We start from the raw sequence: 13,567 nt of genomic DNA on the forward strand, positions 1-13,567 counted from the left end.
AGCGGGAAATGGTCTGGTCACTTAAAAATTTACAATTCTGCTTGTTAAAATTTTATTATTGTGATATTTTTCAATATTTTTATTCTTCCACCCACTTTGTACACTTTGTTAATGAAGTGGAGACATCCTCCCTTGCTCAACTGAAGAATACTCCTTATCCCCTCCACTCTCTCTAGCTATTGCTAGTTCTCTTGAAGTTCCTGCAGTACAATGTTGAGCTCTTCTTCATGTTTCTGAACTAACATGGGATCCTTTGTTTCAGGTCAAGCAGGCATATATATTTCCTGAGATTACAATGTCAACAAGTTCTATAATTCACATTGAGTATCAAGCACACATTGTCTCAAAAACCAAATTTGACAAATTCTGAAACTATGGGGCACCAAGGTTTGACTGTAATGGATACAATATATATTTGCAATTTCAGATACTTGTAATTACAAGTAGTGTCTTTGTATTTTGAACATAAGTAAATTGTTATTAATTGTTAAAGAATGCATCCACATATCTTTATCCTTTTTACAAAGCCACTGATGTTTTTTCCCCTTTAATATTAAGAACTTTGTGTATTTGATGATTTTCTCTTCTGCAGAAATCCACATTCCCCACCCCAGCCCATTTCTTTGCAAGATAGACTGCAGACATAGAATATAATAAGCCTTTATCTTATCATCTGAGGAGACATCCAGAGATTCTTCTCCTGATAATAGAAAGAATAAGAGATAATGTTCTAGGATACTTGTGCCCATATGATAGAGATGGAGATGGAAATGGTGATAAAGATGTGTATAGATGTCTATTGTAACTATTTATATCTAAAGTTATATAAATCTAAAGCCATATTAATATCTAAGATATGTGGATATTGATATATGTGTATTTTGCATACACATATACACGTAACAATTTCCATCTCCATCTCATTTGGGCACAAGCATCCCAGATATTTTTTCTTATTATTTTCATTATCAGGAGAAGAAACACTAGATATCTCCTCAAATGAGATAATAAAGTCCAAAATCTATGATAGCGATAGATTTCACTTGAGGATAAGTTTCTTAAGACATTTTTTCTCATTCTTTCCATTACCAGGAGAAGGGCTCTTGGATGTCATATCTATATCTACCTATATATTGATCAATCTCTCTACCTCTATTTACACATATCTCATATACATAATATAGATACATATATGTAAGCACATATATGTAGATACATATCTTGTAAAGACACAAGTATATATACATATGTGTATATGTGCATATATACAAAATATAAAACACATTTCTATTAAAAAATAAGATGAGGAAGTATAGAAATAAATGGTTATTTTTTTTATTATAAGTAGCTATCTAACACAAAAAGCAAACATTATTTGTAAAGATAATAAACTAGAACCCTTTCTCAGTAAGATGATATGAAAATCTAGGATATCTGTCCATACCACTACTCCTTGATATAATGAAAGAAATACTAGGCATAATGATGAGAAAAGAAAAAAATATTGAACTAATAAGCATAGTCAAAAAAAAACCCTAGAGAGGCAAATAAAAATTATTCAAATAATAAATATTACAGTTACATTTTAGTATACAAAATAAACTGATATACAGTAAGAGGATTTCTGTATATTACCAAGAAAATACAGTAGGAAGAAATAGAAAGAGATATTTAAAGCATTGACAAAGTTTGTAAAATATGTAGAAATTTGTTTGTGAAGAAGCATAGGAGCTTCATTATTACAACTATAAACATTCCTTATGCAATAAGAAAGGTTTAAATAGTTGGGGAATATTAATTGCACATGGATTTTTAAGGTGAAAAAATATAAGAAAATGGCAATACCATGCAAATTAATTTACTTACTTGTACTATGTAATTACAATTATCAAAATATTACTTTATAATTCTAGGGGGATAAATGGAGAAATTCATCTTAAAGATTAGAAGTCTAAGAATCTTGAGGAAAATAATGAAAATAAAAATGAGGAAAAAGACATAGCACTACCAGATCTCAAATAAAAGCCGTCAGTAATTATCAAAATGATTTTTACTGGTAAGGAAAATAAGAGGTTGATAAAAGGAATATAACAGATACAAAACAATCAGAAGCAAATGAAAAAAAAAACAGGTTTGTGTTTGATAAATCCAAAGAATCCAAGTACTGCATCGGGTAAGAACTTACTATTTAATAAAAACTACTAGGAAAACAATTAACTATTAACTAGTCTGGCAGAAAACAGATATAGACCATTATCTCATACTATATCTCAAGATAAATGGGTGCATTACTGAGACAAAAAGGATGACATTATAAATTAAAGCATCAAGACAAAAAAGTATCTATCAATTAATCAATAACCATTTATTAAGGCTCTATAAAGTATCAGACACTGTACTTTTTTAATAGTTGCAATCAATTTATTAAAAGAGATAATTGATTAAACATCTGGAATGATGACTTCAAATTTTACACCTGGTTCAATGCTAATGGAAGCAATCTGTTTAACAATTTCAGAAGGGCTGCGCAAATCAATAAGACTTTTGTGAATTCTCATCTGGAACCAATCCCATTTCTTTGAATCTTGTCCACAAAGAGTTTTTCTAGTTGTGACTCCAAGAGTCTTTTTGGGCATGAGAACAGGTCCTTTCATTTGCAAGTTCTTTTGTCTCCTCTAATTATGTCAGCACACACCTTCTCAAGGGATTTCATACTGCAGCTGATGGGGATGATACGAATCTGGTGAATGGCCACTTCAAGCTCTACAGGTGCCTTGCTGGTATTTTTGAATGCCTTGACAGTTAGCTTCCTGGCCTATTTATTCCCCCAAGAAAGTGAACAGTAGTGAGGCAGGAGGAGCAGAGATTGCTTGTGAGAATATCTTCCCCATAAGTGCTGGGATTACAAATAAAGGCAAGAGATAGTCCCTTCCCTTGAGTAGCCCACTATCTAATGGAGGAGACAAAATGTAAACAACTATGCACAATCAAGCTAAATTCAGGATAAATAGGAAATAATCAGAGAGAAAGCATCTAGACATAAGACAGATTAGGAAAGGTTGCCCTGCAAAAAAAATAATATTTAACTGGGAAATGGGGGAAGCCAGGGAAGCCAGGAGATAGGGATGGAGGATAAGGTCATTCCAGGCAAAAAGGACAATTTATAAAAATGCCAGGAACTGAGAATGTAGTGTCTTACAGAAGAAACAACAAGAAGTACTTTGAATATTCAGAGGACTGTATATTTGATCCCATAGATGATAAGGAGCTACTGGATTATTGAGTAGAGTGGATGAGTGGAGGATGATCTGTAACATGAAAAGACGTGGAGAAGTTGGACCAAGAAGAATCCATTATTGTATCGTAGGTATGAGGAGATGAGGGTTTACACTAGGATGGTAGCAGTTACAAAGGAGAAATGGGAGGAAATTAGAGAGATATTGCAAAGGGGGATTCAACAGACAAAGGCAAGAGATTTGGTATGAGGGTGAGACAGTGAGAAATCAAAAATGATTCTGAGGATTTGAGCCTGTGGGACTAGGAGGATGGTGATACCCTCAATGGTAACAAGGTCATTTGAAAGGGGGAAGTAGAGTGTGGGACAAAGAAAATGAGTTAAATTTTGGACTTTTTGAATTTAAGATGTCTACTAACATCTAGTTTGAAAAGTCTAATAGGCAAGAGGCAAATCGTTCCTCTTTTCCCTTAGAGATGCATCTGCTTCCTCTTATCTCCTTCCCTTATTACTTTCCTAGGGTAAGATAGCTTTCTATACCCAATTGATTGTGTATATTCTTCCTTCATTAAGTGAATTTCAATGAGAGTAGGGTTCACATTTCCTCCCTTCCCATTTCCCTCATCTTCCCCTTGTCTGTAAATGTTCTTTCATGTCTGTTTTTTTATCATTTACCTCATTCCTTTTTCCCTTCTCCCTCCTCTCAATGCATTCTTCTTTCTCTTAATTTTTTAATATCATCACAACATATTCAATTCACATCCTTGCTCTCTAACCATGTATACTTCTAACTTGCCTAATAATTTCAGTGTTCTTCAGAGCTACAAGAATCATCTCTTTTTTTTTCCATTTTTTTTTAAACCCTTAACTTCTGTGTATTGACTTATAGGTGGAAGATTGGTAAGGGTAGGCAATGGGGGTCAAGTGACTTGCCCAGGGTCACACAGCTGGGAAGTGTCTGAGGCCGGATTTGAACCTAGGACCTCCCGTCTCTAGGCCTGGCTCTCAATCCACTGAGCTACCCAGCTGCCCCCAAGAATCATCTCTTCGTGTAGGGATGTATACAGTTTTACCTTACTGAATATTTTTTGATTTATCTTTCTTGTTTACCTTTTTTATGATTCTTTTGAATATTGTATTTGAGAGTCAAATTTTCCATTCAGCTCTGGTCTTTTCATCAAGAATGTCAAAATTAACAAACAAGAAAATGAAAAATCCTGGAGGGCCTAGGAGAAAACATGCAGATTGATGAATTATTGGTGGAACCCTTAAGCAATCCAATCATTCGGAAAAGCCATTTGGACCTATGCTCAAAAGTTACCATACTATGCATACTCAATGACCAAGTGACAATACTGAGGAAAATAGTGCAAGCATTATCTGAATTCTGCAGCTGAAGAAAACTGAATCTGAGAGGAAATTTGACTTGTTTATGCTCACACTACAATCAGTAAGTGTTGGACATATACCCTGAGGATGATCACAAAAAGATCCTTAAGTACAAATGTTGCAATATGTATAAACGGATGCAGAATAAAATAAGTACAACCAAGAAAACAAATTATACAATGATATTTTAAACATGAACAATTTTGAAACACTTAAGAACTCTGATCAATATAATGACCAACTCTGATTCCAGAAGACTTATGGAGAAACATGCTATACATTTCCTGTCAGAGAGGTGATAGACTCAGGGTTTAGAGTAAAACAAATGTGTATAGTATATGTGTGTGTGTGTATGTGTTTGTTAGGAATCTGACTTGCTTGACTATGGATATTTGTTACATTTTTTTTGGTGAGTGAAGGAAGGGAAAGCAAAAAGCAAGGGAGAGGTAAAAAAAGTTAATTTTTAAAAGTTTACCAAAAAAATAATGAGAGAATGAGCTCTTTAGCTGAAAGCTGGGAATGAGATGAGACCTGAGCTCAGAGCAAAAGAGAGGATCCAAACTCCCCTGATGTCTCTTTAAGAAGCAAGTTGAATGTCAGCTCCCTCTATGCATCTACAGCTTTCACAGTTTTCACACACAGTCTTTGTGTGGATTTCTTCCAAAGAGTCGTTGGTCTTCAAAGTCTCTCTCTCTCTCCCCACACACTTGCACTCTATCTCTGTCCTAAACACAAGTAGCCATTCCTTCTGTCAATTTGCAAACCTACCTTCCTTTGTAATACAACAGTGGCAAGCAAAATTGCCCATGAGTGGTAGGGAGCCAGGGGTTTTACTGATGGTACTTTAAAGTTTCTTAACTACTTCCCATGCATTATTTCGCTTAAGCCTTGTTACAAACCTGTGAGGAAAGAAGTGTGGATATTACTGTCTGAATTCTGCAAATTAAAAAAACAACTGAGAGGACAATTCACCTGTTTTATTCTGAAGCTGGTAAGTGATGGAAGAATTCAGAGAAGGATCAGAGACTGCTGCTTGCTTGGTCCTAGAACACAGCCAGAGGTTGGCCATGCACTTGTTTAGTTACGATTTCCTCCTTGGATGTTCATCACATTTCTGGAGTCAAATCAAATAGCTGCCAGCTAGAACCTATTCCTACTCCCTCAAAAGATTCAGTATCAGACCAGTTCCTGATGAATCTGTAGCAGCTCTTCTGTCTGGTCCATAGCCAGAGGTTCCTGTTCAGTCCCCTTGCAACAAGGATCTACCTCTAATCTTCCTAGATAGAGTCCTTCTCATTGCCTGCCTGCCTCTGACTATTTCCCTATGCTGACCTGGGCAGTAAAGATGGCATTCTGTGGTTTCTTCTTGGATTTACTGATTATAAAAAAGGTGGGTACCCACCTTAGATCTTTATTGGTATCGTTGTGAGGGAGAGCTGGGATATATTGTTTCCTCTGACTACAACATATTTGTGGGTCTTTCATCCTAATTTGAAAACAATTAAAGCATTTTAAAACAAAAAAAGGCCATGAGAAAGAACACATCTATGCCAATTCTACCTGAATTTTGGTGGAAAATAAGATAAGAGTAAATTATCAGAATTTCGAAAAAAAGTTGATAAGATTGATTTTCCTGAAAATAACAAATTATTATATCCAGAACCCTGTAAAGGGGCAGAGGGGATAAAATAAAAGACATAGTTCGTATCATGTGTAGGCTATAGAAAGATTACAAGTAAGGCTTAATTAATTAATTAGTCAATTAATTAATTAATTCAGCAGTAGATAGTAGGGGTTGAGCATTGCTAAAAGAGTGTGTGACCCAAGACAGATTCTGCAGCAGCAGTTTGAGTTCCAATATAGAGAAATGCTAAAGAAATAGCTAAAAGCTCTGGAGTTATTTTGCATTTTTTTAAAAGTTTTTTTTTTTAAACCCTTGTACTTCGGTGTATTGTCTCATAGGTGGAAGAGTGGTAAGGGTGGGCAATGGGGGTCAAGTGACTTGCCCAGGGTCACACAGCTGGGAAGTGTCTGAGGCCGGATTTGAACCTAGGACCTTATTTTGCATTTTTAATAGTCTAAAAAAGAAAATAAAAGGCAGCAGAAGATACAGAGCAGCTCTCTTCCATGTCTTTTTGAAAATCAATTTCTTCTGCTAGCTTCCTGTTGGTGAAGATATGATTTAGATTTATGGAAGGGTGGAGAATTTTATCCACGCATTATCTAGACTAAATATGAGTTAGAGCAGAAATAGAAATATGAGTTCTGTTTTATCTCTAAAGTAACCAATTAAGTTGAATGCAGATTTCTTATTCAACATTAATTTCTATAAACTCTTCTTTTTCCTTTTAAAACTTTGTTTCTTTAGGCCTTAAAGTTTTCAGAAATAGGAAGAAAACTGAAGAATGTGAAGACTTAAAAGACTTACTTGAGAAACAATGTTCTCTCTACTAAGATAGTGATCTTTAAACTTTCTTTGGATTGGTTGCCTCATACTGATGATATTTTTTATTATTTGTCCCCAATTTATACATATTTTATGTATGGATCACATACATGTACTACTAAGATAATAATTATACATATAAATAATTAAATTATAATATATTAATTTTAAAAGAATGAGATAAAGATGAGGTAACATTTGATCCTAGAGTGAAGAGTGAATATAGAGCTGCTGGAATTTATTTATTACTTGACTGCATTCCATTAATGGTCAGAACAACACTTAAGGAAAAAAATAATTGCAACTATGTGACACAGAGAAGGGCAGAACCATTAATTAGGAGGGTACTATAGGAGTTTGGAGTTTAAAACCTACTTCAATCAGTTATGTAGACCCAGAGAAGGCACATAATTCCGTTTCAATTTTCTGTACATGAAACGGGAAAAATAATATCTATCTCACAGAATTATTGAGGGTATTAAGTGAGAGCATTTGGGGATTTACATAATAGAAGTTAGGATGGCAAAACAAGGAATACTCACTTTGCCCAAGCCCTCCAAACATGTAAAAACAGAAAACAAAGGAAGGAAACATTTCACTGTGGGAAGAGTATAGAGTAGTTCAGCTAATGTGGCATCAGGGGAAACTGGAAGAACTCAGACTGGCCCAAAGGTCTTGCAGGAGGCCTGAAGCAAGTAAACAGCAAAGTGGGGGATCAGTGTAATGCCAAACTGAAAGTAAGAAAACCACTAATAAAAAATAAGGTGCAAATTTCATTAAAAAATAAACAAAATAGATAAACCATTGTTTAACTTGATTAAAAAATGAAAGAAGAAAACCAAATCAAAATGTAAAAGGTGAAATCACAACCAAAGAAGAAGAAATTAAAGGAATTATTGAAGTTATTAGATTCACCTATCTGCCAAAATATCTGAAAATTTAAGGGAAACAGAAGAATATTTCCAATAATGTAAACTGCTTAGATTAACAAAAAATGAAACAGATCAATTCCATGAAAGAAAAAGAAATCACTTGGTCAGATGGATTCACAAGTAAATTTTGCAACTATTTGGAAAATAGGCAAATAAGGAAAATCTTTAAATTCTTTTTATGACCCAAATATTATACTGATACCTAAATCAGGAAGAGCTAAAACCAGAGAAAGAATACTATAAACCAATCTCCCTAATGAATATCAATTAAAAAACTTTTAATAAAATATTTGCAAGGAAATGATTGATCATGTAGGTTTTATACCAGGAATGCAGGGATATTTGGAAATTATTTTAGGCATATTGGGAAAATTATCAGCATAATTGCCTACATCAATAATAAAACCACCAGAAACCATATGATAATAGCAATAGATATATTAAAAGATTTAGAAAAAATACAACACCCACTCCTTATAAGAGCAAAAGAAAGAAAAACATTGGGATTAAAATGGCTTTCCTTAAAATTATAAACTACTTCTATCTAAAGTCATTAAAAACTTTATCTATCATGGTGACAACTAGAAACCTTCATAATAAAATCACAGGTGAAGAAAGGATGCCCATTATCACGACTACTCTTTAATATTGTGCTAGCTAGAACAATAAAAGAAAAAAGTGAAATTTAAGAATTAGAATAGGAAATGAGGAAACAAAACTATCACTCCTTACAGATGATACAATTATACACTTAGAGAATCCCAGAGACTCAATTGAAAAACTAATAGAAACAAAGTCAAAATAATGGGAAAAATAGAAGTAAATGTGAAATATCTCAATGGAAAAACAACTGACCTGTAATATAGATTGAGTAGAGATAATTTAAAATTTATTGACTACCTAAAAACTATGATTTAAAAAAAGAGCCTAGACAATTTATTTCAAGAAATTATCAAGGACATCTCCCCCAATATCTTAGATATAGAGGGCAAAATACAAATTTAGAGTCTTCTGATAACTTCTAGAAAGAGATCTCAAAACAAAAACTTCCAGGAATAATATAGCCAAATTTCATAGTTTCTAGTTGAAGAAAATAATATTGCAAGCAGTGAAAAAGAAATAAATCAAGCACCATGGAGCCATAGTCAGTATCACGTAAGATTAAGCAGCTTCTGTGTTAAATGGAAGGTGATCTTGAAATGTGATATCCTCGAAGGCAAAATAGCAATGCTTATAATCAAGAATAATCTACACAGTAAAAGAGAATATAATCCTTCAGAGGGGAAAATGGATATTTCATGAAATAGAAGACTTTTAAGCATTCCTGATGAAAATGAAAACTTGAAATAAAATTTCACATTCAACAGAAGATTCAAGAGAACCATAAAAAGATAAAGCTAAAAAAGTAATCATAAGAGACTTTGAAGTTATGATATGTCTAACTCTAAGCACGTTATCATTATTGTGGCAGTTAAAAGGAATCTACATAGACAGAGAGCACAGATATGAGACAATTATGTTAGAACTAAATCCAAAAATTAGTAGAGGTGAAAAAGAAAGATGCCCTTGGAGAAGGAAATAGAGAAAGGTAGGATAGGGAAAATTTTCTCACATAAAAGAGGCACTCAAGGAAGAAATTTTTAGAGTGGAAGAGGCATAAAAAAGGGTGGTAGGCAGTGCTTCAACCTCACTTTCATTGGAATTAATTCAAAGAAAGAAGAACATGTATATATATATATATGTGTGTGTGTGTGTGTGTATGTATACATAAAAACATATATACATATATAAATCATATGCACATATACACACTTACTCAGTTGGATATAGAAATCTATTTTACTTCTAGAATAATAAGAGGGAAGGGAAAAAATTGGGGGGAGGTTAAAATGGAGGATGAATTAAAGGAAGCATTGGTCAAAAGCAAAATAGACTTTTGAGAAGGAAAAAGATAAAAAGAGATAGAAGGATAAGCAGAAGAAAATAAGATTGAAGAAAACACATATTTAATAATCACAAATTTGGGTGTTAATGAGATGAATTCACTTGTAAACTGGAAGCAGATAACAGAAAGGATTAGACACCATAATCCAACAATATGTTATGTACAAGAAACACATTTTAAACGGAATGATACACATACTGTTCAAAAAAAGAGTTGGAGCAGAATCTGTTATGCTTTAGCTGAAGTAAAAAGGCACAGACAGCAACCACAATTTCACACAAAGTAAATGCAAAAATTGACCTAATTTAAAGAAGTAATCAGAGAAACTACATTTGCTAGAAGACACCACAGACAGTGAAGTAAATAGTAATTATCTTATAGAAAGTTTCTCTGATAAAGGCCTCATTTCTTAAATATTTAAGGAAGCAAATCAAATTTATCAAAATTAAAACCATTCCCCAATAGATAAATGGTCAAAGGATATAGACAGTTTTCAGAAGAATGAATCAAAACTGTACATAATTATATGAAAACATGTTATAAATTACTATTGATTTAGTGAAATGTAAATTTAAACAATTTTGAATATCACTTCATTTCTACCATAATGCTGGTTGAAAAATCTGTACAATAATAAACTACTGATGGAATTGTGAACTGGTTCATCCATTATAGTGAATGATTTGGAACTATGCCTAAAGAGCCATAAAACTCTGCATACCTTTTGACCCTGAATTACCACTACTGTGTGTATCCCAAAGCAATGAAGGGAAAAAAAAAGAAAAAGACCTCTATGTTCTAAAATAGGACTGATGAAATTATTTATAAAAGAATAAAAAGAAAAGAACAATACAGATAAATCAATTCATTTTAAATAAGTAAATTATTAGTATTTTCATTATGAAAGGAAGCAGCCTATAAAGATATAACTCATAATTTCTCCAAATGTTCAAGCAGATTATCAATTCTAATGCCTTTATTTATATATAAAATATATTGATACAAAAGCAATTTTGAATCCTTACAGTATCAATTAATCAAATTTATTTATATCTTAATAAAACTGTTCACTAAAATGTTTTATTTTATATATAACAAGTCAAAATTTAGATATTTTTAAAGCATACACATTTAAGAAGAAAACTATTTTATTCTAGAAACTCATATAAAATAAATCTTTTTCTATTTTCCAAGCAGTGTTGTTGTTCTTTAGTGTGTCCACAAGATGGTGGAAAAGGATTGGCTAATATTTGACATCTTGAGGGCTGAGGATTTTCAAGTGTAGTCTCTAATACTGGAGCCTGTAATTTTTTGCTTGCCTTTCATTGTGTGACTATATTGTAAATGGGTTTTGATTCTATTATCTACTATTAAGTGTTTTCTTGTTCCTAAAAATGAAGGTATTCTGGAATTTACCTGGATATTAAAGCACAATCTTTATAGTGTTACCGACCCTATTGAATGGTATTTGTAGTGAAATTGAGGTTTTTCTCATTGAGAAGCACATTTAAAATTGGAATTTTTTTTATTTAGTTCTTAGGGTAATGAGAAGTCATCATTATTTGTTCTGACCAACATCAAGCCATCAGTGGACTGCCAAGTTCTGGTAATAGTGTATACTTCTAGCTTGATTGATCCTAAAATTTCAGAACCAAAGTTTGTCAGCAGCCCATATTTGAAAACTTTTTAGCTTTTTAGGACCTATAAAGGGTTGTGTGCTTCTGTTTTGGCTCTCAAGAGGGCACAATAAGGTATAGCTGAAAGAACACTGGCTCTGGAATATGAAGACCTGGGTTCCATTCCCTCCTTTGACAATTAGAACCTATTTGACTTTGGCAAATTACTTGACCTTGGTCTGCCATAGTTCATATAATAACTCCATAAAAGGACTCTTAGATTCCTTCCAATGACAAATCTTTTAGTCTAAAGACCTAGGTTCAAGTTCTTTCTCTGCTATTATGAGATCTCACATTCTTGTGCCTCAATTTTCTCAATTGTCAAATAATGATAATACCATAGAATGATAATAAAACCTGCCTCACAAGCTAGTATAAGAATAAAATGAAATGTTGAAATTATAAAGGCTAGGCAAATGAGAGGCTTAATGCTCTATTCACATGATTATGAGTTAATCATATTATATAAATTTTATGCCCAGGAATGCTCCTGCAAGGACACAGGTTACTTTGGGGGAATGTCAAATTTCCCTTATCTATAGCTACAAATAACAGCTAACTTTTGCTTTCTATTAGTCTTAGTGATCTTTGTACTCTTAAACCATCTTTTATGCCTCCTTCTGATGACTTACCTTGAACCTCAAATGAATCTGCTTCTTTTATTCCTACAGTTTATGAGCTACAAAAAGGTGGTTAAGATATTCTCTCAGATTGGTGAGGATTAAAGTTTTCCAATGAAGTCAGAGAATCTCAAAATAAAAGAGCCAGAAAGACTACTGATTACTGTAATTTAACCTATACCTAAACAAAAATCCCCTCAACAACAAAAAATGTAAAGTAAAATTGGAAAAAAATTATTAAGTACTTATTAAGTGCCAAACACTACTAAGTGCTGAGGATACAAAAAGAAAATTAAGACAATTTCTGCTCACAAAGAGAGACCAGGGGGAGACTGCACATAATGGAGTGTCCTATTGAATGGCAGATGAAAATTCCAGGAGATAATTATGTTCTAAAAACCAAAGTAATCAGATAGATGTTATGCCAGCTAAATAAAGCAATGCATAAAGCCTTGAAGTTGCAGTCAGAGAGATGTGAGTTCAAACCTAAGCTTACCCACTTGCTAATAATGTGATCCTGGACAAATTATTTAAACTTAATGTGCTTAAATATAAGATGATGATAATAACACAGATCTGTCAGTGTTGTGATAAAGATAAAAGAGTATAATATTTGTAAAGCACTTTAATAACCATAAGGTATTTTATAAATGCTACCTATTATTATGATTATAATCTCATTGACTTTAAGAAAAACGGCATGTAAGAAGACTCTGGATCAATGACTATTAGGAAGAGGGTAATTTTTTTTGAAGTATACTTTTTTTCACTTTATTTGCAACACAAATAATGCAGAGATGTTTTACATTTATTTCACATGAATAATTGATACCTTATTGTTTGCTTTCTCAGGAGGATCAGTGAGAGAGCAGAACTTCCAAATTCCAAAATTTGAGGATCAAAATTTTAGAGTGAATGTTAAAAATTAAAAAAAAATAAGTGGGAAATATCTAGTGAAATAAATAAAAATATATTCAAAGATAAAAAATCCTCATCTATCCATTTATAATGTATTATGGAATATTGTATAAGATGTTGGTCTAAAGTTAATTCTTGCCAGAATGCTTTCCAAATTTTCCATCAGTTTTTAATCACCTATGGAGTTCTTTCCTACATAATTTGTTTTCAAATTTATTGAATTCTGTATTATTAAGTTCTATTGTTTTTGGTTCTTCCTTGTCCAATTTGCTCCATTGATTTACTTCTCTAGTCTTAAAAAAACACCAAATGATTTTGATAACCCCTGCTTTATAACAGTTTAAGGTCTAAAAGTGCCAGTCTCCCTTTCTCCCTACTTTTTATCATTATTTCCCATAATATTCTA

The 13,567-nt window shown here is 32.8% G+C and overlaps 1 pseudogene; it reads right to left on the reverse strand.

Annotated features, from left to right (window-relative positions):
- Positions 1-2,441: 2,441 nt before the first annotated feature.
- The window catches only part of LOC123241848, an 89,327-nt pseudogene continuing 78,201 nt past the window's right edge, over positions 2,442-13,567 (reverse strand).

The sequence above is a fragment of the Gracilinanus agilis genome, chromosome 3 (assembly GCF_016433145.1).
Source record: "Gracilinanus agilis isolate LMUSP501 chromosome 3, AgileGrace, whole genome shotgun sequence".
Classification (NCBI taxonomy): domain Eukaryota; kingdom Metazoa; phylum Chordata; class Mammalia; order Didelphimorphia; family Didelphidae; genus Gracilinanus; species Gracilinanus agilis.